This window comes from Haliaeetus leucocephalus, unplaced genomic scaffold (assembly GCF_000737465.1).
Source record: "Haliaeetus leucocephalus isolate CR32 unplaced genomic scaffold, Haliaeetus_leucocephalus-4.0 Scaffold92, whole genome shotgun sequence".
Classification (NCBI taxonomy): Eukaryota; Metazoa; Chordata; class Aves; order Accipitriformes; family Accipitridae; genus Haliaeetus; species Haliaeetus leucocephalus.
In genome coordinates, this window is record NW_010972528.1 from 16,743,071 (window position 1) to 16,769,359 (window position 26,289).

Genomic DNA, 26,289 nt, shown 5'->3' on the forward strand with positions numbered 1-26,289 from the left:
AATGACAGTGAGCTGCTTTGCACAAGTGCCTCTTTGAACATATGCAATGAGAAATATACTGGTTTGCGTCTTTGTCTGAATTCGATTTGGTTCTGGGTGAATTGTGCACAAGTCAAATTTTCAAATGGAAGGAAGTTAAGTCTGTATAAACTTAAGGTGAGCTGGAAACAGAAGCTGTTTCGTATCTTTGTGCCTATTTGGACTATTTGTAAAACAAGAACAGTAACATTTACTCATATTTATGTAATGCTCTGAGTTTCACAAAGGAGAGCACCTTGAGTAAAAAGAAAGAATTGTCATTCATTGGAGTGATTTCAAATGAAAATAGGGAAGGTACCTAGAAATGGTTCTTTCATGGTTCGTTGCTGTGACATTGGCGGTTGTGTTCAGCACTGCTCTTTATTTTCCAATTCAGTATGACATAATCAGTTCTAAAAGAAAGGTAATGCAAAGTATGACTGTGTTCTATAACTACACTATGACAAGTAAAACCCTGAATACATAATTAAGAAAAAATAATAAACTTTCTTGTGTTGAAATTATTTTGTTTCTCCCGAGGCTTTTCACATTACGTGTCATATTTGCAGGGAGGTGTTGGGCCTCTGTGCAGGCACCTTTCAGCTGCCTGTGTTGTGTCCCTGTTCCAGGTGTTTTATTTGCTTGCTTTGAAAAAGTAACATTGCAAAACTATTCCATCAGAGCTAAAAATACGCAGATAAAGAGGATGAAGAAGCATCACTCAACTATTTAGCCTGCTAGAAAACAGCGTTTTTTAAGTGCTGCATTAGACCTTTGTATCCACTAAAGTGCCCTTCACCAACTATCCGCACATTACTAAAATACTTCACACTTTTTTATGGTCAGATTCAGCCACTCTTACTTGAGCTGAGAAGAACCATATGCTTCAGGTAACCTCTCTAAAGCAGTTGCCAGTGGGAATACTTTTGTAAATGCTCACCAATGTGAGCAGAGGTTACACAATCTCACCCATGGTGAATAATAATGTCAAAGAGCCATTAACAGTGCGGAGTGACAAAGTGTGGAGAGATCCATCAGCTCATCCTGTGTTTAATGAAACAGAAATGAACATCGTATTGCCCTTGTTTTCTGTCAGATTTTCCAGGTCTCCATGAGGCTTATTAATCTTAGGGTGTAATGGAAAATGTGTTGCTATGTTACATACTACGGCAGCCTTTGCGCTCGAAGGATTGAAGGCATTATTAGTCTTTGTCTTATTTACATACTGTACTTGGGTGCGTGCTGCCATCGCTGCACTTAGAGCACAGTGGAGAGTGCAGTTATAAAATGTTTGTGGATTTCTGAAGTGTGTACTAATGCATGTGACCAGATGGCTGCATGGTAAGTCATTTTAACCTGAAGTAATGCTCAGAAGCCCTCTTTTGAGAAACACGGACAACACACGCTACAGACCTTGGAAATTTACTGTTGTGAAAAATGCAAAATAGGAAGAGTTGCTTGATAACCACATTTTAGTGCACCCCAAAATGCATGTTTCCACCTTGCTGAAAGAGAACTTTCAGGCTCTCAGAAACAAGAGGTAGAAAATGAATGGGTAAATGGTATTATTGTTAGATACCGATTTCAATCAGTGTATCATAAACTTTCTCTATTAGTTTTATTTTTTAAATTTAAGGGCCACCTTCAAATAAGCTCTGGCAAAAACAATGTTGTGTTTACACTTGAAATCTAGTTATTGTCATTCTCTGTTAGCTAGGAAAAAAAAAATCGGAAAGCTCTTATTCCTGTTAGGAAATCCCTAGCTTCCAGGGACAGATGAATAATCCAACCTGGACCATATGATGATATTGTCATGTAGTAGATGCCATTGCAGTGAGATTCTTGTGCCTTATTTTGAGCATGTATGGCCCATTACACTTACGAGGATCTTTGTACAGATTCAGTTTCACTAGGGACGAGAATTGCAAAATGATGCTTCCGATAGTCAGAAGGTATATCACGTCTGAATAATATTTTATATTTTAATAATAATAGGGATATAAGGTTCTTTTAATTTTGTTTAAAGAGTTAATAATCCAGCGACATTGCAGCTTTTTTGACACATGCAGCTTTAGAGATTTGTAAGATTAAACAGAAATATTGTGTGTTTACTAGAAGCAGTGGCAGTATTTGCCTTACTTATATTCACTATGTAAGCAACAATTTTTCTCCTTTTTTGCCTTTTATTTTACAGCAGACTTTGTTTATCAGCAAGGTATGTGTTGATACAAGTTTCATAAAGAATTAGCTGTGTGTGGACATTGCAGCAGTACTTCTCAAACGTTTCCGAAGTCGTTTAGGTTTGGTTAGAGCCTGCCCAAGGCTTCCCGATATTGCACACAAAACCCAAGGGTGCGAGCTCCTTTTCTTCTGCCGCAGCGAAAGACAGGTACAGAGAAGGGCTCGGGCTGGGCTGAGACTGGCAGAGTACTGGGCTTGCTCGCTCCTGCCGATCTGGGATTGGGATGGGAGATGAGCTGTTGGTAGCAACGGATTCGTGCTGGGATCTCCACCAAGTCTCCCTGCCCAATGTATCCACCATCACTTCACCAAGCGCCTCCGTCCCACGTATCCTCGTGCAATGTCAGCGGTAACGGCGACTGGCTTTCGAGTGCTGCAAATCGGTGGCAGAAGCAAAGTTTCGGTGGCCTCAGCTGGCTGCTGCCGTATGCAGTTGTGTTGTTTGCCTGTGCCCGGCGTTGGCCAGGATGCTACTTCTGCAGAATGGGTTATTTTTTTTCTGCCTGGAGTTCTGGTCCTTTCTTTTAGCAGGCAGTACAATTATGAAGTAATTTGCATAACATTTACACTTTGCCAAATTTTGAAAATTGCCACCTTTGAAAAGGAATTGCTGCCATTCACAGTGCCACACTGATTAATCACAATTAAGGACAAAATACAGTGCTTTTATTAAGCTTCCAGTGAGCAGGAAAATTAGCACTTCCTGAAGTGATGAGAGTAATTCCATTAGTGAGAATTCCCATTTAAAATGTGGTACTTTTGTGCCATTTTAGAAACAATTTTCACACTTTTGAAAATGTTCTTATAGCTGTATGCAAGTCACCTAAAAGTACATTGCTGTTACATTTGCATACTGACAGCATCCTGTTAGGAGCTAATTACATGTTTTTTTCATAATATTTTCCTGATGTGGCTCCAGGTTAGACAAATGCTGATGTAGTGCCATCACAGTTTGAAAGATATTTTACTGGAAGTCATTTATAGGGCCAAATCTGAGACTAAAAAATTGTCATTCTAGAATTTCTAAGTTTTTGGGACTTCTTTGCAGCTTCCTCAACCTGTACTTATTTTGACTAGAAGGAGCGTTAATGCAGGCTACCGGACAGTGCAACTCTTCCCTTCGCCAGTGGCAGAAGTAACTGATGGCAAGGCTTTTACAGCAAGTGACTGTATTTAAAGAAAGATAGTAAATTATACTAGTGTGGAAGGAACCCCCATATTTTTAGCGACCCTAGAACTGTTTGCACATCAGAGGTAGGTTGTCAGATAAATACTCCCAGGTTACTAGCGGGACAGGGAATCGCTTTTGTTCTCTTGTCACACTGACTGTTCAGTTATTTCCTACAAAACTGACTACAGAATGACATCTTAGCTGCTATCTCAAGTTCACAACTTCTGTCTTGCAGCCTACCTCTCCCAGAAAAGTCTCTAAATGTCTGTGCCAAAATAGCGTTTTAGCAATAGGACTGCATTTCGTCCTGTTTTATCTTGTATGAAGTAATTACTAATTGAGAAATAAAGTAAGTGAGAGTGACCCTTTTGGCTGGTGATTGTGGCTTTTACCTGGGAAGTGGGCCACTGGGGTTTCAGTACCTGCTTCAGTGAAACTTTAATTACTTACCGAAAGTGGAATTGTATCAAGGAGAGAAGTGAGTGGCCCTCAGCCACCGCATAGCTATCAACCAGAGACAGGCGATGCGTTCCAATCCCCCCAGGCAGAGAAGGGAATTAAACCAGGTTACTCCCACATCACAAGTAAGAGGAAGATGCCTCTTTGACAGAATTGTGAATCTAACCTTGTTTTCTGCTGCTTTTCTATACGAGAGCCAAACCCAGAATGTTTTGTTGTGAATTATGTAGTATTTTTTTTTCTGACAAATTAAACATTGTCAGGGAAATTTATTTCATCATTTTAAAAAAAGTTCAGGGTTTTAAAAAAGTTGGTTTATGAGAATCAACACTTTATTTGATTTTCTTATATCAGCTAAAAGAAGCTCAGTATACTTCTAATCTTGCCAGTGAATTTAGGTATAGGTAGTTTGTACTATATAATTTATATTCTGTGCAACACTAACACACCACATTACTTAAAATGTAAATTTATTTATAAATATGCACACATATATAGTATGTGTTTATATTATTTTAGATTTATGTAAAATATATCAAAGTCTTGTTACAATAAATTCTATAAAATTACTAACAGATTTCTGTTGAACTGTGGCCAGATGTAGCAACCTCTTAGGAGTTTCCTTTTTCTTCATCATTGTCTCTATGCTGCTTAGTGTTAAAAACCTAGGTTTTCTCCTTTCTCTTTAAAAAAAAGAACATTATCATAATTTGTTTGAAATAATGCATTTAAGTTATCAATATGTGATATGTTCCAGCACTCATAAAAGTAAGATTTCTAGATAAACCCCAATAGAAATATTTTTAACAATATTAAAAAAAATCAATTTTCATAAGGTTACGTCTTTTTACTTCTCCATATATACAAAGACTATATTAAAAGAGAGATTAAATGTTACTCTGCAGAGTAAAATGCAAACAGAAAATTATTTTTCATTTTTCAGTGCAAGCAATGGATTATCATTTATTTATGAGACTTTTTTTAATCTAGAATATATGGAAATCTTTTCTTGAAGCACAGTGTAATATTGAATTGGGAATGTTGTCTGACAGTTTTCTTCTTACAGTTGCATAGAATGATTCTACTGTATGAATTTTTTAAACAGGCTTCAATATACTCTGCGTTTGAAAGGGAGGAAGTAATCAGAGTAATCTTGAAGAATCTTACAAATGCACCTCCTCTGTCCCTTCGTTCTTCAAACAAACTTCTGCAGAAGAGACCAGGCTATAGCAAATTTTAACATCAAGGGAAAAGTCCGGGTATTTTTCACTCGTCCCAGTATGTATCTGCATGCAAGAGTTCATTGCTGTGGCCAAAACACATACTGACTCACTCATTTCTAATGCTTTTTCATTCTCCTAAGGGCATTATTCTAACATAATCAGTACAGAAGGCTGGATTTTAATCAGAGTGTGTATCTGGTGGTAAATGGGTCCAGCGTTTAAAGGGTTTATTACTTTTTGTCTGAGAATGTATAGTAGACGTCAAGTTAAAAAGCTGTTTTATCCCCCCAAAGTTTCTATGCCCCAGGATAGCACTATATTTCTTTTGCGATTGGGTATAAATGCCCTTGTTGTTGGAGGAAATTATCTTAAGAGCCACTGAGGTAGCTGTGCTTCTCCAGTATTTCAAGTCCATAGGTGCATAATTGGAAGGATCCTTAACAAGTCTTGTTAAATAGCATATCCAGCTATCATAGCAGATTTGTGGCTGGTATGAAACATATCTTGGAAACTATAGTTTGTATCGGAGACCAGAGGTCAGCCAGTTGCATTTGTTTTCCTAAAAACCCTAGTGTAGAACAGGCCCTGTGAAATGTGGACAGGTAGTCAAAATGGAAGGACAGAACAAAAGATGCAAAAATAATGTCTTTATTATGAATAAAATGATCTACAACAATATGCCTTATAATTCAACATTTTTGGTATTCATAAATTATAGTGACAGAAGAATGTAATGCTAACTTACTCATTTAGGTTGATACGAATTTTGCATTAAAATGCTTACAGTTTTTATACATTAAAAGAGTCCTTAGAGAGAAATGAAGCCAATTAAGGAGAAGTAAAGACCCGTGTGTCTTTCTGTATGTATACCTTCATCAAAATGCAGTTGTATAAACAATAGAAATTCAAGGCATTTATGCACCAATTGCTTTTTCCTTTCCCTTCTTCAACAATTACCTGTATACTAGTGATTATAATTTGAGTATCCTAAGGAGAAAATAACTTATCTTTTTTGCTGCAGAGAAATACTGTGACAGAAAACAGTTACCTCTGAATTTGTTTAATGCTTAATACCTTGGTGGCCAGGTAATGAACAAAGTATTTTGTATTAATTTCAAGCAGACGCTCTGCTTTCATCTTCAGCTTTCTATCGTATTCCATTGTACTGAACTCAGGAATCCGTTCTGCCAGTCTCTGTTCTCTGTTAGTATTTTTATGTTGTTTGTGTCACTGGAGCAACTAGTAGTTGGATTCGGAACGAGATCCTAAATCAGTGAGAATATAGAGAACTTCTTACTGCAAGGAATATGAGAAAATGCCTTATATAGGGAATAAAAGCTTTTACAAGTTGAATCTAAAATTCCTAGGGAAGCTCATTTTCACGTAGGTTCCATGTAAGCCAGTTTCTACCTTCCAACCATGGCCAACGCCACATGCTTCAAAAAAGGAGAGTGTAATGTAATCTACATCCTTGTCTTCGTTTCTTCTAGAGTGGAACTTAAGCTGTAAAGCATGAGGTAACAGTAAGTATGAGAATTGGGTCTGCTGAGCTAAATCATGTTCGATAAGCATAATGGCTTTACAGGAAGGAGACGTGGTGTCTCTCAAGGTTCTTCTGCGCTGGTGAGATCCCACTCCTGTCCCCTGCAGCCCGCTGCGGGTCGATGAAGGGACACGATGCTCTGGCTTTGCCTCGGCTCATTGCCTTTGCAGAGCTGACCTGGCAGCCACCTGGCACTGACAGGCAGCAGCCGGCTGGCCCTGAACCAAGCGGGAGCGCGCGCTGCGCTCGGCGTTGGGTTGCAGTACTGCAAAATGCGGAGGTGCCATTCCTTTACCCTTCCCACGGACGCTGCTGCCGTGGCACGCTGGCTGGTGCAAGTAGTTAGTCGGTAGAGCTTTCTAAGAAACGCGGGGCTGGAGGTTTTGCAGTGTCTACACATACATTATATCAGGCTGGTTTTCGGGTTTTGTCTGAAGAAACCACCAGAACTGAACCGAGCTGGTTTTTGACAGCTCTGCTGCGACCTCATCACGACCGTGTTGGTTTACCGTTGCAGGAGATAACAAAATTCAGAGTTTGGATTGCATGTTCAAAAGAACGAGTCTGGAAAAATCAACCTCACTTAAGAAACCAGATCAATTGTAGAAAGAGTCTAATAGCAGAAGTCACAGTATGTTAAAACATAGGCAATTATGGAAGTCCTTCTAATGTTCAAGTTGGGCATTTAATATAAACACATCTTGGTACACTTGGCATTCTAGTCATAGTAAGAAAGAGCTGTTTGTAAAAAGTTACATCTGGTCATCTGAACTAATTGCTAAAACGACACTACATTAATTGGATAATTAAAGATTGCGAACATGTGGCTATTGTATTCCTTGGGCATTAAGCCAACAATTTCTGTGGCTGGGAAAATGTCTGTTAACATAGTTCACAATTCATCTGCTGTATCCTTTTTCATAGAAATAAATAAGCAACATGGGTCTTAAATTTAGATTAGAAAAACTTGTAACTGGTGTTTTTAAATTGAATTTTAAAGCACATTTATGATTTCCATTGTGTTTATGTTTTAACACTTTTGAACGTTGGCAGCTTTGATTTTTTTAGCATCCATCTCACAAATTAATAGTATTGATTTTTGTTTTAGATTTATTGTTAGCATTTTGGAAAGTGTTCTGTAATTGTAGATACTTTGTAACATGAGACCTAGTGCTCCCTGGTTTATTTTGAAGAGGGTGAGTGTTGGCACACAGTTTGAAGAACTTTGTAATAGCGGTAAATTGTTGTGCTTTACCTTTACTTATCAAGGTTATTTGTCAGAAAAATTATGTCTGATAAGTAGGATTCGTTTCACTGGGTGACAGACTAACTTCACAAATCCCTGTACCAACTAGTCACATTTTTTTTGGTGTGTGTGTTTGTGAAATTTTGGTTATAATTTTTCTTGTTCTTAATTTGAAAGTAAAATCTGAGGTCTCACAATGACCTTAAAGTGACTGACCCCTAAATCTAATCACTCCAGACTCCTTTGAAAATTGACAAATATGTCAAATTTACCTTTGACTATCAAAACATTTTAAAAATATTTCATTTGCTAGAAGCAGTAATAATTCTTAAGTTAGTGGTTATTGTTCCAGTGTGATTTGGTCTCACTGCTTTGTTGATATCCATACTATGAATTTATAGCAATATAATCTTCTTCTCATGTTATTCTGAATTATCAATTTTGTAAGAGTAAAAAAATTCAGTTTTACATTCTGGATGAGCAACTTATTGATTGGTTTACTCTGAGCAAAATGGCCACAAATAGTCAATACATGGTCAAAAGGGTGTCAGAGGCATATAAAAAATAGATCTATATTTTTTATTTGTATGTTTGTTGACTTACATATGCTTGCTTTCTTTTTTCTTTTTTTTTTTTTTTTAAGTCAGTTGTAACAATTATTTTAATGACAGGAATGCAAAGTCACTGAGGAGAAAGAAATATAGGAATACTTCTTAACCAAACAAATAATCGTAATTACACTTCATCTGTATGCACTGCTTTTCACCAGAAAAATGTGTCATGCTTCCAAATTTTCACTAGGTTCAGATAAAAATTATCATTAGGAGATATGGTTGCCTATATTATTGCTTCCCCTTGATCGGATTTTTTTTTTCTACAAAACTTCTACAGCAACGTGTATTGTACACCTGTGTCTGTGTTCATATCCAAACCAATAGAGAGGTAGTCTCATGTTTGTGTCAAAACCACCGCAGTATCATTTACACTCCAACCATATTATTATCTGCTATATCACCACAGTGATGTCAAGATAACTAGCAAACTAACAAAGATAAACTTGTCCAGACAAAAGCATAAGAGACACTCTTATGAGTTACCTGAAAATGCAAATTGCAACCAGAAAGGTCAAGGGAAAAGAAGGTATTTCTGTAGAGGGAATTCCATGCAAATGTTGTTGGATGCTGCTACCTGAGTACTTTGTGTTTGGAATGAGAAATTGTGTTGAATCATTTGTCTAAGCAATTGGTGTTGCATTAGAAATCAGTTGATTGAGGTATAGAGTGTATTTTACTCTTTGTTACGAAAACTACCAAGACGCTTCAAGAAAGAAAAACCTTTGCAGTGTGTTCATGGGTGTATCTGAATGACTGATGACAGATACAATGTACTCTGCAAAAAAACCCCAAACATATTTACTGAGATACCTAAATTTTATTAAAGTAGAAAAGCCCATAGGGTTGGCAAACAGTAGCAGCACCTAGTGCTACGAAAGAGCACCAAACGCTAACTTTGCATGTGGCCTGAGCAATATATGCTGTGGCATACTCATTTCTAGTAAGCGAGCAGGGACCAGTTATGCTTTTGAGTAAAGCTGTTACCAGATTTTGAGTGTCATTCATCACCATTCTGAATAATGGGCTATTCACTCACATCTTCCAGAGTGGAAGGGATAAGGAAGAAAAGTGAGGATTCCCTGTGATAATCAAGGAAGTCTGTAGAAACCTAGAAGGCAGAGGGAAATCAGTATATGTTTTTGTTTTCCGATTAAGTCGTCTCTTCGGTTTCAGCACTGAAGTGTGGTCTGAAATTTGTCTTGCGCTGGTGAAGCTCCATCTCTAAGCAACGTGTACAGCACAGAGGGTCATTGTGCACAACAGCACGTGTGTGTGATGCACATTTTGTAAGTCTAAATGTTTCAAATACCTTATCTGTTTGCCACCGCTGGAATGCAATTCAGCAGCTGACCCAGCAAGGGGAGCTGTAGATTAGTGTGGACAGTTCTGTGGCTTCATAAACCAGAAATTCTCAAATAAGAGCACTTTCTTGAGGATCTATCTGTTTCAGTAAATTTCTGAATTTTCACAGTAATTTCAAGGGAGGCTTCCATAAAATACTTGACTGCAGGTTGTGTGAGAGAGGTGTTTATTCTCTCCCGGCCCACCCACCCTTCCCCCCAAATTAAAATGTTTATAAAGCTGTGCTGGTTTTGTCTAATATTAAAACAGCATCAATATCTCTGTGTGTGATATCGCTTCATCTGGTCCTGGATAATCTGGTACAGGAGTCAATGAACTTAATGCAGTATTGGTAATCCAAAAGGGTTTGAGTTAAGTGTTTTTGACATGCAGAATCAAGAGTCAAGGGCAAAGCAGACTTTAAATATTCCTTCAGCGCAGTCTGGTAGGGATGTAATTGAATACCTCAGGTAAAGCATCTTATCAGAACTAAAGCTGGTTAGTGTCTCATCACCAAACAGGGAGGTGCTGTGTGTCTTCTCCACACAAGTGCTCTTTTGACATTGTTGAAAGTCCTTTGAGGTCTCCGTTCACACTGGAAATTCTGTCAGGAATGCATTTGCACATTATAGGATAAATTCTACTTCATCCAGGTTGCTCCATGGCGTGGTTGTCATTCTAGCGTTTTAGTAGTTAATGCCAAAGCAGCTAAAGGATTATGAGAAGTTGCACAAAAAGGAATCAGGAAAGGAATAAATATTGCATGTTTGTGTTGTTAATGTGATCTAAATCCTCATAGTAAAATACAGAAATGTTTCCACTCAGACTAGAATTATAGATCATATGTTCCTTTAAGAGGCATATGGAGAGAATATAGTGAAAAGACATGTATCAGGAGACTGAACTGCCAGGAATTTTCTATCACAATCTATCTCTGGGGTTGCAAAGAATTGTGCAGAGGAAGAAGTCTGAGCATAAACAATGTGTTCAAATATCTGTGAACAGACGAAGTTTTATGACTCTGATTTTGCTAAGTCTTAAAGCTGCATTATGGGTATTGTGTTATTTGATATTTTTGTTAAACAGCAGCTCCTATAGCCATACAATTAGGGGTAATTCTCAATGGAAAAAAAGGCCCTCCCACCTGTGAATGTGGATAGTATCTTGAACAGGTAGAGGGCTCAGGCACAGTATTCACATAGCAAGAGTTCAGAAGAGATATGGAGATTTTACACTGTGATTTGTATTTTTTTGGTTTCATTACTAAGCATATTGACAGATGAAGGCATTGTCATTTGGTCCTTTAATTTGCATTTTTTCCTTCGTTAGTGGTAATCCTTAAGACTTCAGTGTGCATTTTGTTAAAGCAGAACTTGCTAGGGTGTTATTTTTTTCCATCTATAAAATACTTCATTATTTTGGGAGAAATGCAAAATAATTATAGATTTGAATCAAAATTTTGCTGTTATTACATGATGAAAAGATCCCATTTGGATTCATTTTAACTCCTCATTTGAATTTGAAATGTAACAATTGTTAGAGAAGGAGAGGATTTTGATATCACATTGATCTAAATCAATCAATGTCTCTGTGTTTCATTAAGTTGCTCTGGATTGGTAGGGATACTGTTAAAAAGTATTGCTAGACCAGGAACCATCTTGTTTTCATAGTGGATAATCATAGGAAAGATAATTGTGCTCCACAACATGTTGTTAGTTGTGCTTTACTGATGGAGCTACATCAGTGCTATTGGGTCTCTGTCAGTGGAGGTGTTGGTTTGTGAGACAAATTTATGCACAAAAATGTGAGGTATTAAGGTTTTCATTTTTTTCTTTCAGGAACCACAATTCCAATTCCTATTCTTCTTTCTAATATCCTTAGTAAAAGCAAAAGCAAGAAAGTTCCAATTACTTCCATGGTTCCTCAGTGTGGCTCCTGTGGAATCTGGAACCCCAGATTTTTTATTCAGAATGGTGATTCTTACGTGAATGAGTTGTGTGTCATCATTAAAATTAAGGTTATTCCCCTTCCCCCTCCCCCCAAGAAAAAAAAAAAAAAGAAAAAAAGAAGCAGCTAATTCCTGTAAGCATTATCTATTGAGACATTTACTTGGAGAGATACAATTTCTAGGATTCTGGGGGCACTAGAGGCTGAAGAAAGAAGACTCTCAGGACTGTGAAATGCAGAACTTTTTCCTGTTTGAAATGATAAAATATCCAAAGTGGGTGAGTGTTTAAAACTTGGAAATATTTTTTAGTGTGTCAAAAAGGGTACAAGCAATATCGTGATTAACTCTGCTTTAATTATAAGACAACATGAGCTATGGGGCCAAATGGTCACCACAGTTGGTAGGAGGCTTGTGTGGGGTACTTCTTACAAAAGAATTCTGTCAACTTAAAGAGGAGCCTCATTTCACTGTGGTTTGATTTGTATCCATTTGGTACCCGCTTTTCCTCCCTTGTTCTAAAAAGGAACAAGATCTGATTTTAAAGGCAGAACACAAGAACTGAGAACAACCACATAAAGTGACTCACTGTCTCCCTTTGTCTCTCTCCCCCCAGTGACCCCAAGGATGTTTTGCCATTTAGAAAACTTCTAATGACATCTCTCTTGTTTCATTTACACTCACCACAGTGTGAGCTCCTTGTCCCCCTCCTCCACTACCACAGCTTGCTCACAGAACGGGAGGCATGCTTTTAAAATTATGATTTCTTTATTGTGGTTGTTGTTTTGAGTTTCAATTATTATCTCTTTCAGTACTTTCCCCTTTTTTATTTGTGTGTGCTAAATGTTTAAATGATATATTTTTCAGGAGCATAAAATAAAAGAAGAAAAGTTCCTTGTAGCAAGAGCTGTATTTCACAGTAGTATAGTATATAAAGCAGTTAAAAATAATATCCTTAACAACTAGTATTCACGGAAAATGCAGTAGATGTGTTTTAGAAATAAATATGCTCAATTTTCAGTTACCAGACTGATTCCTGAGGATGGTGAATCATTCTGTAGAAGCATTTATTGCAGAGCTCAACCATGCTGTATCACTTACAAGTCTGGCAAGATGGAAAAAATACAACTCTCAAATGAACAAATCTCAAGCCAGTAATATTCACCTTTTTTCATTTTCCTTTCCATTCATAATTGATTCTAAACTTATGTGAATCTTTCAAAATAACTGTCTTATTGATTGGGAACAAACTATAAAATGTCATTATAAGAGTCATTCATTTTTTCTCTCTGATTACTGTAAACAGACGCTGATCAGGCAAAATGCTATTTTTTCTTTTCATATATTGTGTGATTTGTACCTATTATGTATGGAAAACAGCATAAGGAAAATGTCACAGATAGAGAAGGGCATTTATCAGGGAAGATATCTTGTGTTTATACAGCTTAAGATCAAGGATTTTATATTTATGCAAAAGGCAGGGCACTTCTTGGTCTATGCTGTGTTACAAAACTTCTGCCAAAGCCTTTCTCATACAAATGTAAAATATTCTAAAATATGAGAACTCACTGCTGTCAGGAGCCACTCAAATCATTAAGTTTCTGTCTTATATGTACATTTACATGCATCATCTTAAGTAAGGTACAATTCCTGTCTAGAAATGACTATTTCCAAAAGATATGAACCAGTTTTTATAGGTGGGTGGTGCACACACACACTGCTAATAAAAATATACCTGAAGAAGCGTTAAAGCAGCTTACATTTTTCACTCCTTTGGTAATTAAAGGTCCATTCTACAGCCATCCATTTTCAACACTTAAACCTTTGTGCGCTTGGAGAGGCGTTCTTTGATATGCCTCTGAATGATGGATTTTCAGAATGAGGAGACCTAAAAAGTTTGTGCTCTATATCACTATAGGAATGAAACCAGTAAATTTAGAAGATACAGTAAGAAAGCTTGTGTTTGTTGGCAAACTGTTACTCTGACTAAATCATCAGTGCGATTCCTGTGTAGGTGTATGTGAAAATTCCCAGAGGTAATATTGAAGAATTATTAGAAGAGCTGTTTTTCAATAAACTACCCAGTGCAGTTGTACGCATTCCTGGCAAACTGCAGAGATGCTTGAATTCCTTTGGATATATGCATGTCTGGAAAGAACTCAGAAGGATGTGGTATGCTGCCTGCAGTAAGCCAAGTGAGAAATGGTTTCCTGGAAGTAGCAACAGTTGTTGTCTTTACTGTGAATTTTGGTTGGTTTTTTGTCATGAGGCATGCCACTTCTAACTTTTTAGCAGGGATATTAATTCTCTCTAAGTTTCTAACACTAAGGACTCTTCCGTGGCAAGGAGCTTTGGAACAGTAAAAGCTGCTGGCTTATACAACTTCCTTTCTATAAATTGACTGGGTGTGAAGAACAATGTCCAATCTCTTAAATTATTTGTAAACCTGTTGTTTTTACCCCCTCCTCTTTAATTTCAGTAGTAACAAGTAAGCCTCCTTAGTTCTCTTGCACTTGGTTCCTGTTGCACCACAGCCAGTAATTGGAACTGCTTTTTATTAAAGATACTCTTGCTGGAATCAGCTAGGGAAGCCAAATAAAAAAATAAATGGAAAATATAAAATGAAAGCAAGTAGTGCAGAATTTTCAGTGTTAGTTATTGATTTCCTTGATTGTGAGCACACAGGAACGCTGACACTCAGTGTACCTAATTGTGATTTTATTGACTATCATTTCTACCTTGTTTATACTGCCAGGGTCTGTTGGTCACTGTGACTGATGGTTTTCACTCATTCCAAGTCTTGCAGCTCTGACCAAATATACCTTTGTTCTTTCTCTTCATTTTTTCTTAATACAATATCCGTGCCTGTTCAAGTTTTGTGTATACCTTGACCACTGCTAAAGTGGAAAATAAAAGCCTTGCAGCAATTCCTTAGACTCTAGAGGGACATCTGTTTTTAAAAAAAGTTGATCTTCATTCCTGGGAAAATTCGGTGAGTCACTTGTTGAAATCCTATCTTAAACACGCAAATAAAACAAGAGGTAATTGGATATTAGGTGTCAGTAACAACAGATGACTGTGGTGAACATAGGTACTGATAATTTTAGTGTTTCCTCAGTTTATACTACTTATTTTTGGTTTATAGGTAATATGTGACCTATTTTTCATGCTTTGCCCAATCCGATTACCTGTGTAATGAGCAGCCACCACAAGTTACAGAACATGGCACCAGTTCCCCAGGTTAGCAACATCTTGATTCTACTTAATTTATAAATTTCCCAGGACCAGACCAAGGTACCAAATCTAGAGACAGTGCTTAGCCTGTAAATAAGGCTGGTCTTCTATGGAGGTTTTAAGATGAGAAGAAACAGGGAAGAGGCATAGGGACAGGCAACATTACAAATTTTCAGGCGTGGAGGCCAGAGTAAGGTTCAGGAGATATGTGTATGCTTGGGTGAGCGGGAATCACGGTGGGTGCCCCCATGCCTCTGCAACAGCCCAGTCTTCTCACCTGCCTCTTGCTGGGATGCCTCCCCTGGAAATGCTCTCCTGTCTCTGCACTTGCAGAGGTGGAAGAGATGTATAGAAATAGTGCAGTGCTCTATGGTTTTGTCTTTCTTTCCAGTACAATTTGTGGTACTTCCCTGACCCAGGGCTGTTCAGTGTCTGTCTTCTTCCCAAAACAGATCCTGACACTGTAACATGCTCCCATGGAGAGAGGAGATAGGAGAGATGTCTATCTTCATGCATCTACGTGAGAAGAAAAATCTATTATATGAACAGATCCTTTCCAAGGTCTTCTACTACCCACTGATCCTGCTGTGGGGGAATTAGGAACCTTGGCGTATATCATTCCTTTTTTAATCTAGTTCTATTGTAACAAAAAAAAACCCCCAAAACCAACCAAACAAAAAAGGAGTGGTGAACAATTTACTTTTTAAATTACACAAGCACCATAAGTCAAAAATATTCATGTTTCTCCTCTAGTAATTTTAATTTTCACATTTTTCTGGTGTATTGTATGGTAAGATGTCATTAAGAGTTTTATGGTAATGAATTACATTAGCCTTACAGACTATTTTTACTAGCCTTTTTTACTGTCACCTTTGCTACATAAGCCTAATTTTATGTTATTGCAATGATGTTCCATGGAGTGTTCAAATAATCGATAACAGTACAAGGGTTGTTCCATTGGGATCACATTATATGAGTTTATAATGTACAATATCTGCTTTGATGTATACATGTAGTGTTTGCTGTTTTTCCCTCTCTTCTTAAATACAGAAATTTCTAGTTGTGTTTATTCCCCTCGTCAGCATACTTTATCATATCAAAGCCTTTACAGACAGTGTAGAACTACTGAGTTATGTTTGGGTCATGTTTTCCAGTGTGCCCTTTAATACTGTAGCTTTAGAAATGCAATTTTCAGCCTCTGCTTATTAGAATATGATAAAGTATTCCTGGTCTATGTCCAGCTCCACTAATCTCCAGACTACACTTCATGAATTAGGCATGAAGATTTTAGTCAATGTGCTTTCAAAGACCAATGTTTAGGGAATCATGGATTTTCTACAAGCTAAGGGAGAAATCTATAATAGGAAGAACTGATTTTCAAACATCATATTCTGTAGAAGAAATGACCAGTTCTGGCTTGGAAACAGAAAACATTTCCTTTTAGAATACTCAAGAACTGGTTAAAAATGTGTTGTAGGTTTTAACTTATAAAAGGAGTAGCTTTTTAAAATGCGCTGTAAGTGCTGTATAGTGTATAGAGGCTCATACATATTAGATACCACGTAGACACCTCCTGAAGTGTGGGTTAAAAAACAAGTCACACTAAAGTTGAATCAGTTTAGTGGTATTAACCTACTCACTGATGGACGTTTGTCTGCTTTACCTGTGTGCTGTTTATATGCAGCAGATCCTGCTGTTGGTGAGCTCTGACACAGGGAAAGTGGAGGTGGTGTAAAAGTTGGAACATATAAACAGAGTTTAAATTCTGTCCCACTGCTTTAATTGCTGAAGGCTAAGTCCAAATTAAACGAAGTCATACAGAAAAATACACAAATATGCATTCATAATGCCATCCAGTTTGACCCCCAGGTGTCCACTTGTGACCTTAATTATCTTTTGTTTCTCGGTAAGACTCATCATCTTGATTTTTGTGGAATATAGGCTCGAAGATGATTCATGAGCTAGTCATCTTGAGGAAGACCTGTAAGCAATCACTCAGACTTGAGAGAACTATAAACAATATTGACCTCACTGGGAAATGTCACCTGTTGGCATACTACATAGCTTGACTTTAATCTTGATTTTTTTTAAGAGAAAGGGGGGTATCAAGGCAGTATTAGTTCAGTCAGAGTCACTTTTTTATGCAAAAGACTAGTGCAACTATGTTAAGTCAATCTTTGCAGTGTTGCCATAGACATCTCCTAGAGTGTACCATGTAACCCTTGTCTTAGGAAACTGCAGCACCATTACACAGTCCTATAATGGATATATTTCTTGCAAAACAACTAGTTATGGAGTAAATGAGAAGGTACCCTTTCAGTTTGTTTGGCATTGGTCTATACTAATGAGTGTTGATAGCGTCTAGCACCTTGTAGTTGCTACTGAAATTATACCAAGTATTAATAAACAGTGATGTTTGGTCACTGAAGAATTAAAGGACAGTTGTAACTTCTTTGGATGCAAATGGGAGCCTTTCTGCCTGAAGGAGACAGCCATGCGTAATGAATCCCATCATCCCTGTCCCCTTCTCCTCAGACAGAGTTGTTGTGAGATGGAGGGGGGAGGGTATGTCTGTGTGTTCACATGAGTGTTTTTAATAGTCATGTCTCCATCTCGCTTCTACAGTATGAAGTCATTCTACCAAAACCAGTGTTTTTCCCACTTTTGGTAAATCATAAATAATATGAGATGCTGACATTGCTTTGTTTACTTGTGGTTTTTTAAATTTTTGTTGTGTTTCTTGGAAGGGAAGAATTTTTCCATCCTGTGAGGCAGATGTGTGTGTAGTAGTATTTCCTACCTGTAATAACTTATTGCATGTACATATGTGCTCATACCATATATCCACCTCCACTACCCATGTGATATGCTTATCTAGGACAAAAAGAGTAAATGCTGGCTTTTATGTTGTTCTTTTCCGATATATTCAATAAATTATCTCTGGTAAAAATGATTCTTAACCACACTTTATATAGTTGAGGGTGATCCCAGGAAACACAGAAATCTGTGTCTCAGATTTGCAGGCTATTGACTACATTGGTAATTCTTTAGATCGGAGTAGTAGACAGCGTCACACAAGAGCTTTGTGCTCTTTTTCAGCACAACAGCATCCGTAAAAGTAAAATGACACCCGTAGCTGAATATAAATTATGCCAAATGTTGAAAGCCAACTTGCATCCTTCTGTGTTCCCTATAAAGTCAAGCAGAACGATAAGCAGGGTAGTAGTAATCAGCATTAGCTCTGGCTAGTGACTGTCAGAAATGTGGTCGAAAACTGCCAACAAGCCACAGGTTGTGGAAATTTCTTTCTGTAGCTTGCAGCTACATATGATGAATGCTGGGAAACAGGCACCCCTGAAATTTACTTTAGCAGTGAAGCATCCACATGGAACAGGGTATCCGGAAAAAGTTTGCTGTTGGTAGAATGAGTTCCATTGCATCCTGCCTGCACGTATGCCCTGCGTGAATCAGAAACCAAATCCCATCCTCTTGTTCTACCACTTCCCTGTACATTGCAGCCAGGAATCAGCCAGCCCAAAGGTTGTAGTATAGGCCCTTCCTTGACATCTGTGTAATCAGGGAGCAGGGAAAAGTAGAGCAGTAAATAGAAATCCTCAAGTAATTACACAGACTTCATAATGCAAAAGTTTGTAATAGTTTAATGTAAAGCAAGGGGATGCATTAATACCCCAATAAGAATAGAATGAAAAAAATTTTGATGAAAATTGCAAACCGGAATAGCAATCAGCACCAGTTCTTTCTTTGGAAAGAACAAAAGATTGAGGTAGCTATATAATCATGGTTTCATTAACTGATTGTTTAAATTATTTTCTCTGTGGAAAAGTAGAGACAGGTGAGATTAATTCTAGGAGTATTACACTATGCAGATCTCAGCTCTTGAGTACACTGCTGTGTTTAAAATGCCGTGCTGTGCTTTGCTGTGCCATCCCGTTGTTTTGTTAGAAAAAACATTCCATGTTTCACTTTGCTATATAAATTTGCAGCGTCAGCCAAACACTGGTTAAGACATAGAGAGGGAGCCTATTAGGAGGCTGTCTTTCAGACACTGGGAAATTTAGAATTTTAGTTTTACATTGTACCATGAAAGTTGGTGCTGTTTTGTAAAGCTTATTATTAACTTGAGAACCCGTTTCTAAAATGTGCGCAAATAACATGTTAGCATAGGTGGAAGGTTATGAGGGTCTATTTGGTAGTTCCTTCAACGACAATGAAAAACTCAGAAAGTAGTCATCTGCTAGTCTTTGACTTCCTTACGGTCCTTTCAATATTCTTTGGAAAACAGAAGGAACAGATATACCTAAATTTTTAGATATTATGTTATGAAATAAATGGTTTAGGCACTTGGAGCTACAGAGAAGCATATCATGATTTTCAGAACAAAATTCAAGCAGCCCAGGAAGGTAAACCACTGCACTGCACACACCCTTTTGAAAATAGCAGTAGGCCCATAGCTTCCTTTTCAAGTTTCTAAACTCCTTTGAAAATATAGTCAGTGATAACTAAACCCTAAGTCTGGTAAGAGCCTAATTCCTAATTTATAAATTAAGTTCCCAAATCTTACCAAATTTCAGTGGTATTTACACTTCCAACTGCCTGAGTCACTTTTGAAAATGAGGTACGTGCTTCTGAGCTGCACATTCTTCTAACAGCACCTTCTTGGCCTGGGCTTGCATTTGCCCCGAGGGGAATGGCAAGGAGGGAGAACAGGGACTCCTTGTTCTAGATTTCCCAAACTGAAGTATTATTTGTTGAGCTAAATTGCGCATACAATTTACCTGCCTAATGTTGAAACCTGATTCATGCATATGTAACTGGAGTAAATATTCTTGCATGAGATTGTTTTGACAGGGTTTTTTGAATGATACATTAGGTGTGCTAAGGTTCCTCATTGAGTTTTACTACATGGTCTTAAATGATTACCTAAACTATCTCCGTGTACCATTTTTAGCCCTTCAAGGGCCATTGTTTCCTATCCATTTTTAAATCTTTTTTGGGCACACTATAGATGCTGTTAATAAAACTGCATTTTTCAATGGGTTACAGAGATTAGAATCTCAGATTACTCTAGTTTTTCTCTCTATATTACAGGAAGTTTCTGTGGTATATGGTTGGCAAATGTTGACATTGTTTTGTCTTTTCCTGCATTTGTGGGCAATAATGGATTGAAGAGCATCTTATGGCTTTTTATTTTGCCAAAATCCATACGGGTTAGACATATGCCTATAATTCACATTTTTATAACTATCATTAGAACTCCTGCTGATGATTAATAGACTGAAACTTCTAGGACTGGGTCTTGAAAGGTTCTTATCTAGAAATCTTTATGGAAGGACAAATAATAAATTGCTTTATAACATTTATATTTGTACCAAGTATTTAATGTCCTCATCTGTTTTCTGACTGAAATGGGATAGTAATTGTAAGACTACAGGAACAATACAGAGGCAAAACTGTAATCCTGCTAAAGGGAAGTGGGAGTTGGTCACTACTGAGCCATCAGCCCTGTGTATTTGGAGACAGCGAACTAGTACTAGTGCTGCCATCATGTCAGATTTTCAGCAGTAGTTGAGCATCCCATCCTTGTCTTCAAAGGAGGGGATTCAGAATACCTGTAGATCAAGGTAGTTATTTTTATTCTTAGTACGAAATTTATTATTAAACTTCTACGTTACCTGAATTATCATATGTGTTTTTACTTCTTGGTTTGTTTTCCATTTGGTCCTATTGGTTGTTACAGAAGCCTTATTATATTCCCTCATCTTCTTAACAATTCTCTGGATAAGCCTGAGATTCCTACCTCCCTGCTGCAGTGCTGTAATGATATGCTGCTCTCAGGATCTTAGCCCAAACCAGCATATCTTATTCTAGGTCCAGAACCAATGTGAAATGAGTTTTTTACACCAGCATTTTGGGGTTTTTATGATTTAAAGTAATTGTTTTCTTTGGCATGAAAATACAAAATGACCATCAAACAACAGCCAAGTACAGTTTAGTGGGAGAAGAAGCTGAAGCAAGCAAATTTATGACAGAAAGAATATTGAAACTGGATTGGCAGCCCCGGTTTTCCCTTATGGCAATTATTAAAATAGTTTTCAGAGTACACCTTAGTTACAGAATATATTCTTAAACTTATCTTTTAAAGGTCAGATGTACAATAAAGTAAAGGTGTGATCTGATACCCAAAAAGGTTTTTGGAGAGCTAAGTCTTTGCTAGGGGGTGGATATGAGTCTTGGCTCTGAAATATTCACTAAATTTAACATTGTTTGCCAAGCTAATAACATGCTAATTGTCTGGTCAGATCCTTTATAATGTGAAAATTATGATCCGGTTAACATTACGGTATGACTACACAGGGATAAATAAAACCTGTCATTTTTCTGTATTAAATTTAATCTAAATACAATACTTCTGTAGTATTTATACGATATTGAGTTTTACCTTTGTATCTCTGATAAATGCTGTTGCATCACAATTATTTTGGATCACCACTCCAAAACCTCTGCTGTGCTTATGGTTGTTTTGTCCTGTCTGTCCTTCACCAAGTCTTCAACTCCCTGTTATCACAAGAAAAACTTCCTTCTTTTTTAAAGCAGGTATTTTTTGTCATCAGTCCTGTTTGAGTCAGTCCTACACAAGTTTGATCAAGCCACATATCCTCTCACTAGGATCAATTTTAACCATGAAGTATAGATTGAAATATCTGTGTGTGTCAATTTGACAAAGAGAACAGAGGAGATATCTTTACTAGAACTGTACTACAGTTGACAGATTCCTCCCCCCACCTTTGGGTATTGACTGAGCATGTGGGGGATCAGGCATTGCTTCAGCTACAGTCTGGCTTTGCCATAGCATTCCTGGTGTGTAAGAGTGTCATCTTCTCCCATGGACCAGCTGGGCATATACACTTTAAGTTTGTGTTTCTTATTTGGAAAATGTGCATTTTAAGAGGCAATGGAAAGAGTTGGAAGCAGAGCTGAGCTAACAAACTGGCAAGGATAGGTGCTTGGTAGGAAGAAACACATCCCATGTGCAAGTGAAAAGCCTGTCCTCATTGAATTCCCCTTTATACTGCAGAAGCCTCTAAATACATTGGGGGACAGCGCTGGGAGCAGCTCACATAGTATATGGACTTCCTCAATGGAAAGATCTCTGCGTGATACTGGCAGAGCTTTTGCAGGTCAGAGCTTCCGCATGTCAGGCTTTCTAAAGCTGTCAGTGTCGTCGTCTCTGTCAAACAAAATGCAGCACCATCCCTCTCTGCTAAGAGATGACAGGAGGGGAAATGTTTTTTTTCTTAGTTGCAATTTAGAAGCATGAGGTGAAGCAAAAAGACCATGAGATTTCAAATCTGGAGACAGGGAGCATATAGCTAGAAATAAAACTTGGGGCGGGGGGAATTCTATCTAATATGTAAGTGGGGCCCCATTTGTATATAGATTTCCAGTAGTGTTGTACTTTAGGTAGCAGACAAAAGGGGAAAAAAATGGAGAAAATAAGATATTCCCTCAGTGAGAAAGCATGAGGAAAAGCCTGGCTTGGAAGACTCCTGACACTTCAGTTTAGTTGTTAGTCCACTGTGATTTAGGACCAAGGGTTATGGTAGTGATTTCCTCTTTGGTGTGTAAAATTAGGACTCTGTTTCATCTGTGTAGGAACCCATACCTCAAAACTACAATCTGCTGTTAAGATTATTCTTACTTAAAAGGAAAATTACTTTAATTACAGTATATTGGCTTACTGGACCAGTTTTATCTATAAATCTGTTTTCAGCAATACAATATCCAGTCATCTTTATCAAGGCTTTATTCTGTAAATCAAGTTCTTTTTCTGTTATGGGCTTTATAATAACAGTACATGACCTGCACTGGCAACAGCTTACTAAAAAATAGGCTAAATGTATCTTAAAGCTCAGATGCAAAAGGTAAAAAAATATTCACACAAGCATATTTCATCTTGCAAATGAACAAAGCTCATTTGACATAGTTGAAAACTATGAGCGTTCCTATGGTTCATTTGTGTCTAAATCCTGAAATTGTGAATATGCATTTCAGCCTTGCTATGTACCAACAAGGGCAAAAGCGACAATACACCTTTCTTATATAAACTTCTAAAAGGCTGAATTATTGAAGGTAGTGCAGGTGATACGCTCGTATCATGAAATATGACTTATGGGTTTAAATCTATTCTTAGATTTCAATATTTTTACCATAACTGCATGAGTCATTCATTCTTGACCATATGTGGTAACCATAAAAGCCATGAGAGTCTGACTCTATGACTCTGAAAAGGCGTGGGTAGCACAATTAGCAAATGACTCCTAGCAATTGGACAATTTCTCTTGATGGAGGAAAATGATCTGCAATATTTTCAGCCCAGAAATAAATAGAATGCAGTTTGCTATCAAGTTACATAGCAGAGGCAAGTGAAAAAGGATTGTGAAAGTTTCCTGAACTATGGCTATGCTGAATATACTGACAGAACTAAGCAAACATGAAGTCACCCTAATTACTGATGAGCAAAGGGATGTTTTCCACTGAATTTCCTCCCCCCTCTTTTTTTTTCTTTTAATGCAGGATGCTATTGTTGTAGTTCAGAAAGCCCCGGGCAGCTTAGAAATCAGGCAAAAAATCAATAGCCCACTTGTTGAAGATAAGTGAATTAGCTTGTGTTGAATGTAACTGAGTACCTGAACACTTCAGTGAGCAGCCTTTGTTTTGTGAGAAAGGAGATTTGTAAGGTTTCTCTTCCGAGGGCTGTGGTGGTGCACATCTCAGATTAATCAAGCTGAGTAAGAGGGAGTGGACCACTTACACAGGGACATAATTTGTGAATTTTCTTTCTTTCTGTCTTGTTCCTATCTGCTTACCATAGCTCACCATGCTGAGCAGATTTCCACATATTTCAAAGCTGATGATGAATCTCACAGAAGAAGTTTAGTGAGCAATAACAAAGAGGACCAGAATAAATAGTACTATACAGCAGTTTGCCATGGGCCAAATTCAAAATTTCTTTCCCACTCTATGCAGGCCTGGGATCTCTTTCATTTCACAGACATTACGTCTCTGGGAAGCTCGCCTTACGTGTCTATGTACTGAGAGAAGAAATGCTTCCGTCCAGTGTGGTCAGACCGTTTCTAATTCCCATATCCAGAGGCAGCAACCCTCTTTCCTGCTCCAAAGGACTCCTACTGGCCGCTGCTGACACAGAGGACGGGCAGTGCCCAGCTCCTGGCTAGCTGCTCTGCTCTGCGCTACAGCCTGAGAAAGAGCTCAAATCTCTTCCCACTGAAACCACTTTGCTACCAACTTCTGTGTTAATCGTACCTGTCACTAAGATGATGTTGTCCTAGTCAAGCTGTTTCTGAGTCTCTGGCCTGCCTCCAGAAGTAGAAGAGAAATGCAAAACTGTTCTTATCCCAACCTTCCAACTTCCCGATCCTTGAGCGAGTTGCCAGCTCAGCCTTAACGAGCCAGGGTAGTGGGAGGACTCCTTGAAGTGCTCCCTGGGCATCGATAGCCCTGGGGGCCATATGAGCAGCAGGGGATGGCCTCACCTTTTGTTGACAACTCATGTAATCTCTTTGTGAATAATCAGGTAGAGAGATCTGAAGGCAGTCACGTGGGATGTATTCTTGCTAGGACATCGGCAGCCCCAGTGCTGAGGAGGAGGCCCAGCCAGTCAGATCCATCTCTGACCTTCGTTTTCCCATCCCATCCTGTACTCTCTGAGCAGGTCAAAATCGTCCTGCTCAACTTCAGAGAGTTAATAGCAGAACTGTCACCTGGGCACTTTAAACAGGGGGTTAGAGGAGTTTAGATCTCAAACCAGTTGACTTCTATTCTTTTTTTTTATGTTACGTATTTGGCGTCAATCTCATGAGCTTTTAAGACATTCCTCATGGCTTTTAGCTGCAGGGTGGCCGGGCAGACTTACCAGTTCTGGTAGCTGGTTATTTTTGAAAGCAGTAACCTACTGCTTCACTGCTTTAGGCAGTGATCTACCTCATCCAAGCATCCTGAAATGCAGGAACTTTTTTATACCTGCACTCAACAACCATGTAAGCAGAGGGTCCAATGCACAAACGACGATTAACCTACTCTTTTCAGGCCTGACCGTGTTGACAGGTCTGGCAATGCTGGTGATACATCACCTTGGCCCATTTCCCTTAGTCATGCCATCAGGGCTGGGAAGCAAAACTTTTAAATGTTGTCCATGCTGGCTTGGTTTCAGCTAAATAAATCAGGTCTGCAGTTCCTCCTACATGGTACAAAGGAGGAACCCTTACAGTTTCTGAAGAGTAAAGCCGGTTTTTGCTAGTTTAGCATTCCTTAGCTGTGGGAGTTTTGACAGCCTGAGACTTTAGCCAGGCCCCGTTCTGGTATCAGCTGGTATCAGAAACACGAAGCTCTCTTCGGTGATGGTGTCTGGGAAGCGTTTCAGATGTGGCCTGCCCTGCAGTGTGCATCCCTCGGCAGCAGCACAGGTCAGGGCAGGAGGTGAGCCTCACCCCCTCTCTGTCTCCTATCTTCTATTCGCTTTTGCGGCAAGCCCGGCAGCTCAGGTTGGGCACCTGTAGGTACATGTTCATGCATTCCCGCCGGCTGTAGAGACTAAGTAGGATTTCTCCTGTAATTACTTCTCCCAGCTGCTGGGGACACTGTGGCATCAGGTATGACAGTATCCAGGATGCCTTGTTGCCTTCCCATCCTGCTTGTCTTACGGTTTTCCTGAAGCTGGTGCAGGTAACACCTGTGTTTGGTGGAGAAAGGGGCCTGGCACAGAGAAGACAGTGATGGGGGAAACCACAGGAGGATGGGGTATGGAGAACTAACCAGGGATTGTGGAGGATCATCAGCTGAGGCTTCTTCCATCTGTCCCAGAAAAATTAGGTTCCTGCATCATTCCCCAAACTGCTCTTCCTTCCCCTAGGAATGGTGAGCCTCCCTCCTCACCTGTAAGTGCTTTATGTTTTAGTCTTCAAATTCTTAATCCAGCACCATCTCTTGCCATCTCTGGGGTACATGCTTTCACTGTGCTTCCTCTTCCATCCTTTTTCTTCCCCGCTTATGCACCTGTAAGCATAAGGAGAAAGTTCATCCCCCAAATGTGTACACAATGCTAGCTGGAAAAAGCTGTGCAGGGAACCAGGGGCAAGGATTCAACATGGCAGCACTGGCCTGTGGTCTTCAGAAATGTCTTTTCCCTGGCTGCAGGTTGGTGTTGTTGATGAGG

General features: G+C 38.6%; 1 protein-coding gene across 1 annotated transcript in view; it reads left to right on the forward strand.

The window, feature by feature from the left end:
- WWOX (WW domain containing oxidoreductase) overlaps nt 1-26,289 on the forward strand; it is a 536,469-nt gene that overhangs the window by 207,135 nt on the left and 303,045 nt on the right. The gene's annotated exons all lie outside the window — the stretch shown is intronic.